Source organism: Canis lupus, chromosome 2 (genome assembly GCF_048164855.1).
Source record: "Canis lupus baileyi chromosome 2, mCanLup2.hap1, whole genome shotgun sequence".
NCBI classification, from domain to species: Eukaryota; Metazoa; Chordata; class Mammalia; order Carnivora; family Canidae; genus Canis; species Canis lupus.
Genome location: NC_132839.1, coordinates 16,303,659 through 16,318,964, shown reverse-complemented (window position 1 = coordinate 16,318,964; position 15,306 = coordinate 16,303,659). Strand labels below are relative to the sequence as shown.

General features: G+C 35.8%; 1 protein-coding gene across 3 annotated transcripts in view; it reads right to left on the bottom strand.

Annotated features, from left to right (window-relative positions):
- KIAA0825 (KIAA0825 ortholog) overlaps window positions 1-15,306 on the bottom strand; it is a 381,348-nt gene that overhangs the window by 30,783 nt on the left and 335,259 nt on the right. The gene's annotated exons all lie outside the window — the stretch shown is intronic.

Here is a 15,306-nt window from a genome sequence, read left to right as displayed (position 1 = left end):
TCAGGGTTCTTAGCTCGAATTATTACAATCCAAAAAACAAAGAATAAAACAAAAATCATGACTAACTTCTATATGATTATATCCTTTGGTACCAAAACCCAGGATCCTCTGAATACATTTTTTTTCCAAAGATTTTATTTATTTATGAGACACACAGAGAGAGAGAGAGGCAGAGACACAGGCAGAGGGAGAAGCAGGCTCCGTGCAGGGAGCCCGATGTGGGACTTGATCCCGGGTCTCCAGGATCAGGCCCTGGGCTGAAGGCAGCACTAAACCGCTGAGCAACCCGGACTGCCCCTGAATACATTCTTAAGAGAGCAATGTTTTTATTATAAAAGAGGCTGAATCGGACGCCTGGGTGGCTCAATGGTTGAGCGCCGCCCTTCCGCCCAGGGCATGATCTTGGAGACCCAGGATGAAGTCCTGCATCAGGCTCCCTGCATGGAGCCTGCTTCTCCCTCTGCCTGTGTCTCTCATTAATAAATAAATAAATAAATAAAATCTTAAAAAATAATAAAATAAAAGAGGCTGAATCACTTCTAAAACTTTTAGACAGTTTTGAGCCTCCTTTGGGTCTCTTCCATAAAAAGAAAATATCTATATAGTTAAATGACTAATAAGTTTACATTTATAGACCTTTTGACTAAGCATTCTTTTTAATCCTGTAGTTGAGGAAAAATTTTAAGTACAAATCTTTAAAAATGAAAAGATCTAGTACAGATAAGAGACTTCATCTACATTATACCATTGAATTCTTGGGAAATTCTGTACACACACACACCCCAAAAAATCAGGAATGTCTTTTATTAAAGTATCATTTACATGCAGTAAAATTCATGAATTTGAAGTGAATAGTTTAATGAATTTTGGTAATTTCAAGCAGTTAAATTGACTGAACCTCCATAATCGAGATACAGAAGTTTCTTCGTGCTAAAAATGTTTTCTCATGCTTCCTTGTACTCAATAATATTTCCCAATTCTGGCTGTAGGCTGTCACTTGATCTACTTCATGTCATAGTTTTGCTTTTTCTAGAATTTCGTATTACTGGAATCATATAGTACCTAGTCTTTTGTTTTTAAAATCATCTTCTACATTTTTGAGATCTGTTCATGTTTTTGGGTTATTAATATTTTGCTCCTTTTTATTGCTGGGTAGTATTTTCATAGTAGGGGATATACCACAGTTTAATTATCCATCCAACAGTCAATAGATTTTAGAGTTTCTTCTCTTCTGGCTGTTATGAATAATGCTGCTATGAACATTTGCAGTAACATCTTTGTATGGACATTTGTTTTTACTTCACTTGGGCAAAATGCCTAGAATTGGAATAGCTGGATTCTATGGTAAATATATATGTTTAACTTTATGAAGTATGTTCAGTCTTTTTCCAAAATGGCTGTATCATTTTTCATTCTTACCAGTAATGTATGGAAGCTCCCCATCCATATCGGCACTTACTATTGTCAGTCCTTTTAATTTTAGCCATTATAGTAGGTATGTATTAGTATCTCAGTGTGGTGGTAATTTACATTCCCCTGATAACCAATGATGTTGAATATCTCTATCTGTGCTTATTTGCCATTTGTGTGTCATCTTTTGCAAAGTGTCTGTTTAATTCTTTCTCCCATTTTAAAAATGTAGTTGTTTGATTCTTATTGAGTTGTAAGAACTCTTTATATATTCTGGATTCAGGTTTCTTGTCAGAAATGTTCTGTGAAAATTTCTTTCTAACCTCGGTGTGCTTTTTGTTTTGTTAACTGTCTTTAGGAAGAACAAAAGTTTTTAATATTAATTGGAGTCAGTTTTAGGTTTATTTCTTCATTTATAGTTTGTGCTTCTTATATGTTATTTAAGAAAGTTTGCCTAACCTGATGTCACAAAGATTTTCTATGCTTTTTCTTTTCTTTAGTAGTTTACGTTCTCATATTTAAGCCTAAGATTCCTTTTGAATTAATCTTTATGGGAGGTAAGGATCAGGCTAGTATTTTATTTTTATTTAGTTTTTTAAGATTTTATTTATTTATTCATGAGAGACACACACAAAGAGAGAGGCAGAGACACAGGCAGAGGGAGAAGCAGGCTCCATGCAGGGAGCCCGACGTGGGACTCATCCCAGGACTCCAGAATCATGCCCTGGGCCGAAGGCAGGTGCCAAACCACTGAGCCACCCAGGGATCCCCAGGCTAATATTTTATCCCATACAATACCCAGTTGTTCTAGCACCATTTGTTGAAAAGATTTTTTTTTTCTCCATTGTATTACCTTGGTATCTTTCTCAAAAATGAATGGATCATGTAGGCACGTATTAATTTCTGGACTCTGTTATTATCCATTTCTATATATGCCTATGCCTATGCCTATTCTTCTGCGAGTTTTACATGGTCTTGATCTGTAGCTTTATACTAAGTATTCAAATCAGATGATAAAATGCCTTCAACTCTGTCCTTTTTCAAAATTCTTTTGGGTATTCTGAGCTCTTTACTTTTTAATATAAATTTTAAATCCTGTCAGTTTCTTCAAAGAATGCTTTTTGGATTTTGATTGGGATTGCATAGAATTTAGAGATCAGAGAATGTAGAGAATTTAGTGTTCCAGTCTTGCACATCTTTTGAAAAATGTATTCTTGAATATCTTTTATACTATTTTAAGTGGAGAATTCAAAATGTTTTCATGGCCACTTGTTTATTACTCGTATATAGAAATGCTTGTTTTCATTTTGACCTTGTGTCCTGCAATCTTCCTAAACTTATTAGATTTAGTAGCTATTGTGTGGATTCCTTATGATTTAATACCTGTATCATCATGTCATCTACAAATAAGGATAGTTTATTTCTCCCTTTCCTACTTGCATGCCTTTTATTTCCTTTATTTGTCTTATTATACTGGCAAGGACCTTAAGAAAATGTTAACTAAAAGATATCTTTGCTTTGTTCCTGATGTTTGAGTGTGATGTTAGCTGTAGGTTTTTCATAGGGGCCGTTAATCAAGTTGAAAAAGTTTGCTTTTATTCCAAGTTTGTTGAGAATTTTTATCATGAAAAGATTTTGTCAAGGGCCTTTCTACATCTATTGCAATGACTCTATGGTTTCTCTCCTATACTGTGATATGGTGAACTGCACTGATGGATTTTTAAGCACATGTAAGTAATTTGCCCGAAACTGGAAAGTAAAGGATAGAACATAAGGACATAACATAATAATGTCATTAAAAATGGAAAGTGAAAACATGTGTCCTAATATTACTTATTTCTTACACTTTTTTTTTTGATCATCAGGAAAAAAATACTAAATGCTAGTTATGTGATTTGAGTATAGGTTGGAATGGGACCTACTCAAAGAGGAGAAAGCAATGTTTTCCTTTTCTAATTTAAATTTTTTTTTCAGGTTTATTGGAAATACTCATTTTTAGTTGTTTTGACAGTGCATTTAAAAATTGACAAATCAATGCTGCATTTCATTTTTTTCTTTAAATTTCAAGGTAATTTCAAAATTACCTTTTATCTATAGAAAAAGAGCTGATCTTCAGGTAACTTGTTTGTACCTGATTATGTAGGAAAATTTAATCTCCAGCCAAAAGTTTTACTAGTGATTCAGTCTTCTTTATGATAAAAACAAAAATAAATCTGATTAAATTTAACTGTAGTATTAACTGTAGTATCTCTGATACTTTTGATTCTATGAAAGTTTAATTTCATTCTAGAGAAAAAACATTTCAGTGATTAGGGGCAGGACGAAGCACCCATCCCCACAAAAACTGAACGTAAAATGAAACAATTCATCATGCAAAAAATAGCCTCCAAAAAATACAGTTTCCTGAAAGGTAAATTATAAAAGTATGCATTTACCCAATCATTTTAAATACCATAATTATACAAGCTGCTCATCAAAAGACTTTTAAGACTCATTAAAATCATAAAACAATTCTAATTAAATCCATATTTAAGTTTCTGTAACCTACATGGTACTTTAAATCAAACAAGAAAAGTTATATAAAAGATCCAATTAATTCTAAGTTTTTGTAAGAATTAAAGCCTAATTACTCTATGATTAAGTTTCTCCAAAATGTAATCATCAATGGCTCTATTCAGAAGAATTAGCTTTCTGTACCCCAGATGCCAGTGGAGTGCTGCAGCCCATCTTTGACACCAGCAAACCTATTCATCTGAAATCAGCATGACTGGTGGAAACTTTACCTCCACCCCCACTGGGGAACCAAGTGACAAGACCAAACAAAGCTGCATATTTTATACAGATAAATGTCTCCCTATCTGCAGAGGTCCTTATCTGATTAAATGGATTCATGTTCATTAGCGAATTTTAAAAGCCCATCCTCAGAGCAAGTTTTGGAAACAATGGTCATTTCAGAGATTCCCAAGCCTGTGGTAAAAGATGCACAAGAAAACAATAAGATTTGCAGCTTATGGAGAAAGAGAACTACGCCTTCTAAGGAGACAGCACTAAAGCATTTCCTTCTAACTAGGCAACTCTTCTTTCTTACTTCGCTACTTGAAATGTTTTTCATTTTTATTAGCCCAACTTCCCACGGGAAAGAAAATAAAAAAGCTCTGTGACATCGCCGCCTCTTGTGTGTTCTCTGAAACTAATTAACCCTATGAAGTTATTAGGGCAGCATCATTTTTTTCTATGACATCACACAAGGTGAAGGTCACTTCTATAATATTCTTGGCTTCATTCATGTGGTGCATACCCCACAAAATATAATTTATTGTAATTTCCCCAGTGCCCGGATAGCCAAGTGATTAGTTATTATGATACATAAAAAGTTGTTCAGAGGCACAACATATGACTTATAGCCTCTGTTTCTGATAATCTAATTTTCTTTTATGGTAAAAAGAAATTTACTATTTATGTTTTATAGATTGTTATTTTGAGAAAATGACTATTTAAAGTTATCTTCATATGGACACTTGCTGATTGCACAGCATCTGCAAGCTGAAACATCCAAATGTTTGGTGTATAAAGGCAGTTCTTTATCCAGTTGACAAGAACTTTTTCTGAACCACTCTTATCTGTGTGAGTGGCACAGTTGTTAAATTAGGCTGGAGCTACTGCCCATCTACCCCACAAACATCGGTGCAAGAAATGGTAGTTCTGGGCAGATGCAGCTAGGTCCAGGATCCAGCTACAGCAAGATTTCCTTCCCATCAGGTACACTGTCCCTGACCTGAAACGCCCCCAAGTCTGCCATAAAAATCTTTCCTGACTTTTTAGATGTGGAATTGGCTTTCCTGCATATTTCTGCCTTTAGAGAAAAGACCTTTTAGAGCCATGACCCTTAAATGTCTATAACAAAGTTCCTTCCTCCTTTGCTTATGACTATGTTGTCTTCATTTTATAATTGTGCTTACATTTTGTTCTGCTAAGTGCAGATGATTATATTAAACATGTTTTCTAGGGTTGCCTGGGTGGCTTAATAAGTTAAGAGTCTCACTTCAGCTCAGCTCATGACCTCAGAGTCCTGGGATGAAGCCCACATTGGGCTCCCCACTCAGTGGGGAGTCTGCATCTCCCTCTCCCTCTGCCCCCCTTCTGCTTGTGCATTCTCTCTTTCTCAAATAAATAAATACAGTCTTTTTTAAAAAATAAAAAAAATTTTTCTAAGAGAAAGCACCCTGGCCCAATTGATTTGAGAGATTATCTGAAGAGTGAGGTTAGCACACAGTCACCACAGAAAGGAAATCTGAGTAGGCTTAGGTGGTGAAAGAAAGGGTGGTAGACTTATCCTGCTTCTGGTAAAGAGATAAAGACACGAAAGAAGCTTTAGCTACCATGGTAGACTGCCAGGACCCACAGGAATCCTGCCTGTCTGTATCCATGTAAAATGGGACTGTACCCATGATCCCTAGCGATCAGAATGCTGCATTGGTGAGCCACACAGCTAATAACTCAGCCTGTTAATTATTCAGTACTTACTAAGCACTTTACATGAACTATCTCATTCAGTCCTCACAATTATGAAGTAGTCAATATTATATCCACATTTTATAACTAAAGAAACAGGCTCAGAGAGGTTAAGTAATTTGTCCAAAGTTACATACCAGTAAATGACAGAGCAGGGACTTGAGCCCAGGCAGTCTGGCTCTAGTATTTATACTTTTAAACATGTACGCTGCTCTTTTGATTCTTTCTATTCCATATTTATGTAATAGCAAATACTTACGTTGCACTTTAAATGTGCCAGGCACTCATCTAAGAGTTTTACATACATTAAATCTACTTAGTTCTCACACTATGAAATACGTACTATTATTATTCCCATTTTTTCAGACCAGAAAACCAAGGCACAGATTAACTTGCAAAAGTTATGAAACTAGTAAATGGGAGAGGCTTGATTTGAAAGATGGGCTAGTCCTAGAGAGTCCATACTATGTACTGCCTCCTGTTTATTTCTTCTGTTGACTCTTACTACTTTGTAAAGTCTCTTCTTAATGACTTAGCCTGTCCCATTTGTTCTAAGGGTGAATAGAAGAAGTTTTTGTGTTTTACACACACACAAAAAAATGTGTTGAGTCTAGGGATGGGGATGTGGAGGCAGGAGATAAGGAGGAGCAGAAAGAAAAGGAAAAGCAAAATCAAAAGGAGAACAGATGGCCACTGTTCTTCTACAAAGAGTGGTTCACCTTCCAGGGCTCCTCACTTTGGATATACTGGTTTCATTCTTCTAAGGGAGGAGCAGCTACTCATAGACTTTCTCCTTTGTTTGACTGTTCCAGGCTTCCAGCCACCCACTCTTGCTGAAGGCTGTTCGTTCATTGGCCTCCATATCACTATCCAAGCTTTTCTCCTAATATTCTGACCACCCCTGTTGGTGGGTTTATTTTTTATTGAGCTGCTTCTGCTTTCCACCCTATAACTATATAGTATCCTCCACAAACTCAGTTTTCAGTCTGTGCTCTCTCCTCTCTTTCATTGAGAACTTACTGGGTTTAACTATTACTATGAGGCTACGACCACCAACTCTCTAGCCTCTTCAGAATGCCAACCCCCTATCTCTATCTATGCGAGAAACAGCTTGAACTCTATTCACTCACATCTCTGTTTCTACTCATGTCCTTTCACCTGGCAAGGTTTCGTCTTCTTACTCCCTGCTATAGACTGCATGTTTGCATTCTCCCAAAATTCATACATTGAAACCTCATCCCTCATGTGATGGTATTTGGTGGTAGGAGGTGAACTTTGGGAGGTGAACAGTCATAAAGATGGACTGCTCATGAATGGTATTAGTGTCCTTATAAAAGAGATGTCAGAGAACTCCCTTGTTCCTTCCACTATGTAAGGAAACAGTAAGAAGACAGCTGTCTGAACCAGAGAGTGGGTTCTCAGCAGACACCAAATCTGCTGGTGCCATGATCTTGTAGTTCTCAGTCTGCAAAACTTTGAGAAATGAATGTTTGTTGTTTATTAGCCACCCAGCCTATGGTATTTGGTTATAACACCCCCAAACAGACTAAAAGTAAGACACTCTTTTAATCCTCTCCATATTTATAGCCTTGTTAAATTTCTACACAATCTTCTGATTACTTCAGCTCTCAGTGACTCTCAACTCCTTCACATTTAATGTCTATATCACAAAATGCAACTTCTATTTAATTCCATCTTGTACTTTTTTTGCCATGCATTCACCTGGGTCCTGAACTAATCTTAGCTGAGTGTATGTACATCAGGACTGGGGTACTGTCTGAACATCATTCTACCAAATCATTATAGCTTTGTGGGGTCTCATTTTCTAAATCAGAGATAAAAATGCTGAGATTAAGAGAGATAAAGTGACTTCCTCAAAGTCATGAGGCAAAACAGCACAGGTAAAAATCATACCCATTTCTGTCTGAGAACAAATCAGATCTTTCCCATTTGTGTTGTGTGAGTCCAATTTCTTTAACTTTCTAAAGCCCTGAGTTTGATTTCCTTTCCCTATGAAAGAAATATGGGTTATGATCTGGAGCTTATGTATAACTCTCACCTCCAGTCTTGATCTAGACAACATAAGAGACAAATAACTACATAAATGTAACATCAGTGATTTCTATTTAAAAATCCATAGATTCTAATAAGAGATTTTGAATCGATAGCATATTATCAACGTAGAACAAAAAATATATTACTAAAATTTTTAAAATTTTATGCAATTTGAAATATTTGAGAATAAAAGCACATATGCTATAGTCATTATAATACAAATATGTATAAAATTAATGTTTAAAAGTCTGATTATTTATAGCACCTCAGACAAATTTAATTTGACCAATCATCAATATATAGCTCTCTTCTTGAAGCCCCTATTCCTTGTCATTCTGCTTCCTTTTATAGAAACTCTTCTTGATTTGTTTTCCCTGCTATATTCCCTACTTACAGAGCATATTTCCAGCACTCCTCAGATCTACTTTATCCCGGGACCTTAAACAATCAATTTCTTTGAATTTTTAGACATTGCTCTTCTTATGAAACTGTAGCACTATCTATATAAAAAGTAATGTGTCAAAGCATGATCTATAAAACCTAAAAAATAAAGAGAACAGGTGCTTGAGCCTATGAGGGTGACCCATAGAGTCCTTGGTCAATACAAGGACAGGAAGCAGCAGTCATTGGGTAAGGTGCCTTCTTTAATAAAATGCAGTAGGGGGATCCCTGGGTGGCGCAGCGGTTTGGCGCCTGCCTTTGGCCCAGGGCGTGATCCTGGGGACCCGGGATCGAATCCCACATCGGGCTCCCGGTGCATGGAGCCTGCTTCTCCCTCTGCCTGTGTCTCTGTCTCTCTCTCTCTCTCTCTCTCTGTGACTATCATAAATAAATAAAAATTAAAAAAAAAAAAATTTAAAAAAAAAAAAATGCAGTAGGGCCTCAGTGCCCCCAGGCTTGTTCTTGGCATATTCAGAAGTCAGGTAGCATCTACATAGCTGCTGAACACTGAAAGGCTACTGTTTGTTCCATCTCTCGCAACTAAAATATGAATGTAAGGATTATAGAAATGAGGAGAGATGGAGGAGAGGAAAAAGAAACATTACAAGGTAGCGTATGTGGAAAATTAGGATGTCTTGGCCTGCTATGCTACATTTGAAGTACAATGAACACAGGAAGGGGGAGGACACATCTCTCTACTGTTTGCATACATTGAGCTTAAAAAATGAATATTACTATGCTTAATATACTACATTCATGTAGTAAATGAATATTACTACACCTTATGTGGCTTAGGTGCTTATTTCTGCCAATGTCGGGGGCCTCACTAGAAATACAGAGGAACAGGCTATTAACATCTGCAACGTCAGTGCTTTTTGTTTCTGGTTGTAGAGGCTTCTGCGTCTGGAGACACACCAAAGCAGATTCCAAGGACTGGGGAGAGGAGTATGGGTTCCCAACAGACTTATAAGTATGGAAAAAGTTGGTGCCTTTTTATCTAAAAGTTGGTGCAATAGACCCAATAACTCAGGTCAATCTGGGAAAGAACCTCGACACTATAGTTCATATTGTCATCGCACATGAAGTGCCACTCCAAGTTCCATTGTAGTTTTTGTTTGTGAATTTAGTACAATTAACTAATACAGAACAAAGCTCCAGCTGACTTAACCAGCCACAAATGGTCCTGCATTAGCTAACTCCTGCCTAACGGGCTGTTGTTCTATTTTTTTCTCTTTTTTAAAAAATTCTATGCTGAGTCATCTGCTCTACTGACTGAGCCATCCAGGGCCCCAAAATAGTGTCTCTAAAAAAAAAAAAAAAAAAAAAAAAAAACTTTACACCCAATGTGTAATTCATAACCACATGATCAATAGTTGCACGCCCTACGGACTGAGCCAGCCAGGGACTGTTGCTCTTCATTGCTCCATCTCAGAGCCTTTTGTTCCAAGATGATAGTCTTAAATTCAGAGAATCATGGGTGGCATTTTAGTATTATTCCTAAGATACTGGTACCACTGCTGTTTTCTTACAACTGTCCCCGTCCATCATCAGCTGAACAAAGGCCCTAGTTTTAATAATGGTATCCATGTGTACACACAGAGAGACATGTAAAGGGTTCATTATTTCTGATAGAAGTACAGTAACTTAGAGAAATAAAGCATTACCTGCCATTTTCCTGATCAACACTTGCAATAGAGTGCATAAATGCTTCAGTTTACAGAAATAGTTAGACCTTCCTGAACCCTCCCAGTGATTAATTAGAAAGCTTGTCTTACAGATTTTTCTCTCACGTGTAGTAACCTTGTAGCCCTTACCATTAAGAACTAATAAATAAATGCTTGGTTAAGCATAAACAGAGTGATAGGCAGTGAAAGAGTGATGATCTTGGTTTTTATGCAATATGCTCACTCTGTCATTTTACCTTGGAGGACAAAATAATATACAGAACTAAAAGTTACAAAAGCAACTACAGTGAGTAATTTGTTATTATCCACTTAAAAAATGTTAATAGCCCTCACTATGAAAGATCATCTTTGTGATTAATCATGTGATATCATGGTTAATTTTAATAAATAAAAATTCATGATTTTAAGAAAGCATTTCAAATTTTGCAGTTAAACTGAAGACATAGAGATGCCTGGGTGGCTCAGCAGTTGAGTGTCTGCCTTTGGCTCAGGGCGTGATCCCAGATCTGAGATCGAGTCCCACATTGGGCTCCCTGCATGGAGCCTGTTTCTCCTGATCTCTGTGTCTCTCATGAATAAATAAATAAAATCTCTTAAAACAAAACAAAAACCTGAAGACATGTATTGGGTAAAGACATCTAGAGGGTGATCAGATGTTTAAATTTACTGTAAAAAAAAAAAGGAAGTAAATGAGCTCACAAAGCATGTACTCATAATCAAATGGAAGCCTGCCCATTTAGCAGATATTTGAGTATCTGATTTGCCCAAGTATTTAAGTGACCTATCATATTAACTCCTCATCTCTTTCCCATAGATTTTTTGCCAATAAACCTAGATAACTGCCAATGGCTCCCATCATCCTATCTTTTTAGATAAGCTTTAGAAAGTAATATGTCAAGCTGGGATCTTTTATAGTCATGAAATGTTATTTTAATCTTCCAAATTTTAACTTCTATCATGAAAATGACAATAAAAAGTAGTTAATGCATTATATTACGCAGTCAGAATCCCACAAACATGACCATATATTTAGAAAAACAAAATCAAAGTAGCTGATGACAAAATATTGGGATAGCTATATAAATCTGTAAACAACTAATTCATCCTAAAAGGATCTTTAGAACAGCAACAAATTATATTACAAAATACAACACAGTATGTGAGTCAGATCATTCACTTTCATTATTGGGGCAATGTGGGTTATGAAAATCTGATCAATTTGTACTTCTTTGAAAATTGCCAGTTCAGTCAAGGATTCCCTTTCAACCAAAATAGTGTCTTGAGATAAACACTAAAGTAGATTCTCAAAATATAATAGTTTGGATCTACATTTTTCTCTTTCAAGCCCACATAAAGTATCTTCCAAAGATGTTGCCTTACACCTTGAATAATTCCTAAATAAAAAATTACCAGTTTCCTTGGCTATGAGAGCCCTGGATTATGTGTGAACAGGGAATAAGAGAGCCACGTAAAAATATCACAGTCTGTTGTTTGCAAATCCTCGTTCTGTTATAAAGAATGTTAGTTAGCATGGCACTTGCAGGCATGGAAAATTTTTTAAAACAGGATATTCTATAAATGATGGCCTTAATAACAAATAATGAAAAAATGAAGTAAAAGAGAAAAACTGGACTTTGAGAAACATTTCTTCACTGAGTTGTTAGAATTCCTTTAAATTTGTGGGAAAAAATACTATGAAAGAACTCTAAATGGCTAAAGTTGGTACTTTCAAGCATTTCTTGAAAGCTGATGGTAAAAGACATGCCAACACATCAATGGTCCTGCCTACCACTTCCTTTTGTCTCTACCCTTCAATAGTTCATACATCTATGTATGCACATTTATACATATTTTTTCACTTTCAAGATTTAGAATATTCAACCATATAACAAAATTTCAATAATAGTTTAATGTTACATATTTTTTACCACATATTTTATTTGGATTCATTTTTTTCTAATAATAATTATCATGGGTGCCATAATCCCTAAATTCTTACCTGCTTAGGAATGTGGTCTTTGTTTTTGAAAGATAACTTGCTCATGAATGAAATTCTTAGATCATATTTTTTGCCCCGTGAACTGATAAACACAGCCCCACTTTTTAGTGTCATTAAGTGCTGCTTTGAAGGAGTTTAAGACACACCTGGTTTTACCCCTTTTATAAGATTTACTTTCTCAGCTAGGATGCCCAGATAATTTTATCTTAAATACCATAAATTGTATTTGCATATGTTTTGGTGTTGATTATATTAAGTTTTCTCACATTTAAAGGGCTCTAGGATTATAGAGACTAAATCTTTCTTTTGGAAAAGATTTATATATATTTAGATCATTTTTTTCTATTTGTTCTGTTTTCTTTAGAAATTTTTTGATTGTTGAACCTCCTTTGTCTACCATATCTGTTATTTTCTTTATAATAATTTTTACATATTTTTTCCTAATTTGATTCCTGAGATTTATCTTCTACAATTTAATTTCTCAATTCTGATCCCCATGACTTTGTTTTCAGAGTAAACAGTTGACCCTTGAACAACATAGATGTTAGGGAAACAAACCCTATGCACAGATGAAAATTCATATATAACCTGACTCCTCAAAAACTTTACTGATAGCCGATCACTGGTGGAAGCCTTACGAGTGACATCAATGGTCAATCAAGGCATATTTTATACATTATATGTATTACATATTATATTATTACAATAAGTTAAGCTAGATAAAATAAAACATGAAGAAAATCATAAGGAAAATACATTTATCATACTGTTAAAAAAAAGCAGACTTAACAAACATTTTAAACCCATGTTGTTCAAGGGCAAACTGTATATTCTAATTTTTATTGCCTTTCATGGGGCTTTCATATCTATAATGACCTCTAGTTTTTTTTATTCTTTTTTATTTTTATTTTTTTAAATTTTTATTTATTTATGATAGTCACACAGGGAGAGAGAGAGGCAGAGACACAGGCAGAGGGAGAAGCAGGCTCCATGCACCGGGAGCCCGACGTGGGATTCGATCCCGGGTCTCCAGGATCGCGCCCTGGGCCAAAGGCAGGCGCCAGACCGCTGCGCCACCCAGGGATCCCGACCTCTAGTTTTTCTATCATTTTTCCCCTGAGTTTTCCAGCTCAGTTTTCATCTTCTTTTATTTCACTGTATCACTTTTTTGAATTGTCCTTTGATTGTTTTCAAGAGGCCATGTTGTCTTTGAGACTCTGGGGAATACTTTTTTTAAACACTTTCTATGTTTCCCTGTGCCATGCCCCTTCAGATGTATATTCTTAATTTGTCTTTCATCTTCTCTTTTATACCCAAGTTTTATGCATAGGTCATAGTTGGGTTTTTAATGCTGATAAGGTAGGTCCTTTTTTAAGGATGGGCTATTTTTTTTTTTTGGTTTATTTGTGCTCTGTGGCTTGTTCAAGCCTCTCTAAAATATATGTAGTCTTATTCTCTTCATCAAGAGTTCGTCTAATACTTGTATCATGAATGTTTTGAAGTCAGTGTTAAAAAACCTCTCACCCAATGCCTCAGTTCTCACACATCCAAGGTTTCTCAAAAACTCATACCATGGGATAGCTGATTCTCATCTCTCTCCTTTTCTCAGTACTTATCTATCACACTCCTTAGCCTCCTCTACAATGTCTAATCACTGTTCATCAACCATTTGTGGGCTAACCTTTCACTCCATTTCTGTCTGCAAGTGACATGTGATGTTTGTGAAAACAGTTTTAGGGGATTAAGACACCTCTAGAATGGAGATAAGCAGAGGATCAAAGTGGCTCTATTTTATTAAATACCACATTACTGTTCTTTTTTGGTTAGAGAAGTGGAGGGCATATTTTAAACGTAGTATCCTTTTTAGTTATTTATTTTGACATGGTTTTATGTATTTATATCAGGGATTATTGTGTTTCTTTTACTCTCCAATTCAGATATTGAGTCAGCAATGTTCTTTCCTCCTAATTAGGTTTTAGTTATATCTAGGGGCTCCCTAGGTGCCCTGTGGCCAAGAACTCTAATATAAATAAAAATGCAATATCATTTTCTGTTCTATTATAATTATCAACTGAGTTGAACAAAACCCACTGAGATGACTATTAAACTACGATACAAACTTTATGAAATGTGTGGTTTCTGAAAGCACTTTTTACATCAGTTCTAAAACAATCCAAGGTGTCAGAGTTAGCTTGTGTAGCACCATATTTTTAAAAGCATACTTTCCCAGACTTTATTTTTTTTAAAGATTTTATTTATTTATTCATCAGAGACACAGGCAGAGGGAGAAGCAGGCTCCATGCAGGGAGCCTGACGTGGGACTCAGTCCTGGGTCTCTAGGATCACGCCCTGGGCTGAAGGTGGCGCTAAACCGTTGAGCCACCGGGGCTGCCCCTTTTCCCAGACTTTAGAACTTTTCTTTCTTTTTTTTTTCCCCTTAGAAGTTTTCTAAGCCAATCTGCCCTGACTCTAGTCTGCCCTAATTATCTTTGGCACTGAAGGAAACTAGGAGGCATCTTCTCAGCTTCTACTCCTCATCTAGTGTTGTAACTGAACACTAAATAAAGTGTTCAAAAATAAATAAATAAAGCAGATAAAGGACTATTCTTCTGACTAGAACAAGTTTGGCTTGAACTAGTTTACTTTGTTAAGTATAATATTCTCAAGTATCCTTTCCCTGAGTTTCTGTGGTACCTAAACACATAGGAACATCACAGGTTAAATGGGGTTTTAAAAACAATTACCATGTAATGTACAGCATGGTGAGTAAATAATAATGTAATACATATTTGAGAGTTGATAAGAGAATAGATTTAAAATTCTTCCATCACATGAAAAAAATTTATAACCATATATGGTGGCAGATATTAACTAGATTTACTGTGTATGGTGATCATTTGGCAATATATACAAATATTGAATAATCATGTCGTGCACCTTAAACTAACAAGGTTACATATATGTCACTTGTACCTCAATAGTAAACAATTACAACAGGTTGAAGAAAGATAACTGCTTTCGAGAATGATAAAACTGATAGCATTCATCCATTTCTGTTTCTAATCTTTCATATATCTCCAGGATATAGGGAGGTTCCAAGTAAAACACTTCTTTGCTTCACAATCAGGCTGAACTTGAAGTCATGAAAATCCAAACCATGGCTCCCATGTTTTGGGCTATATTATAGTCTTAAGTCAGACATAC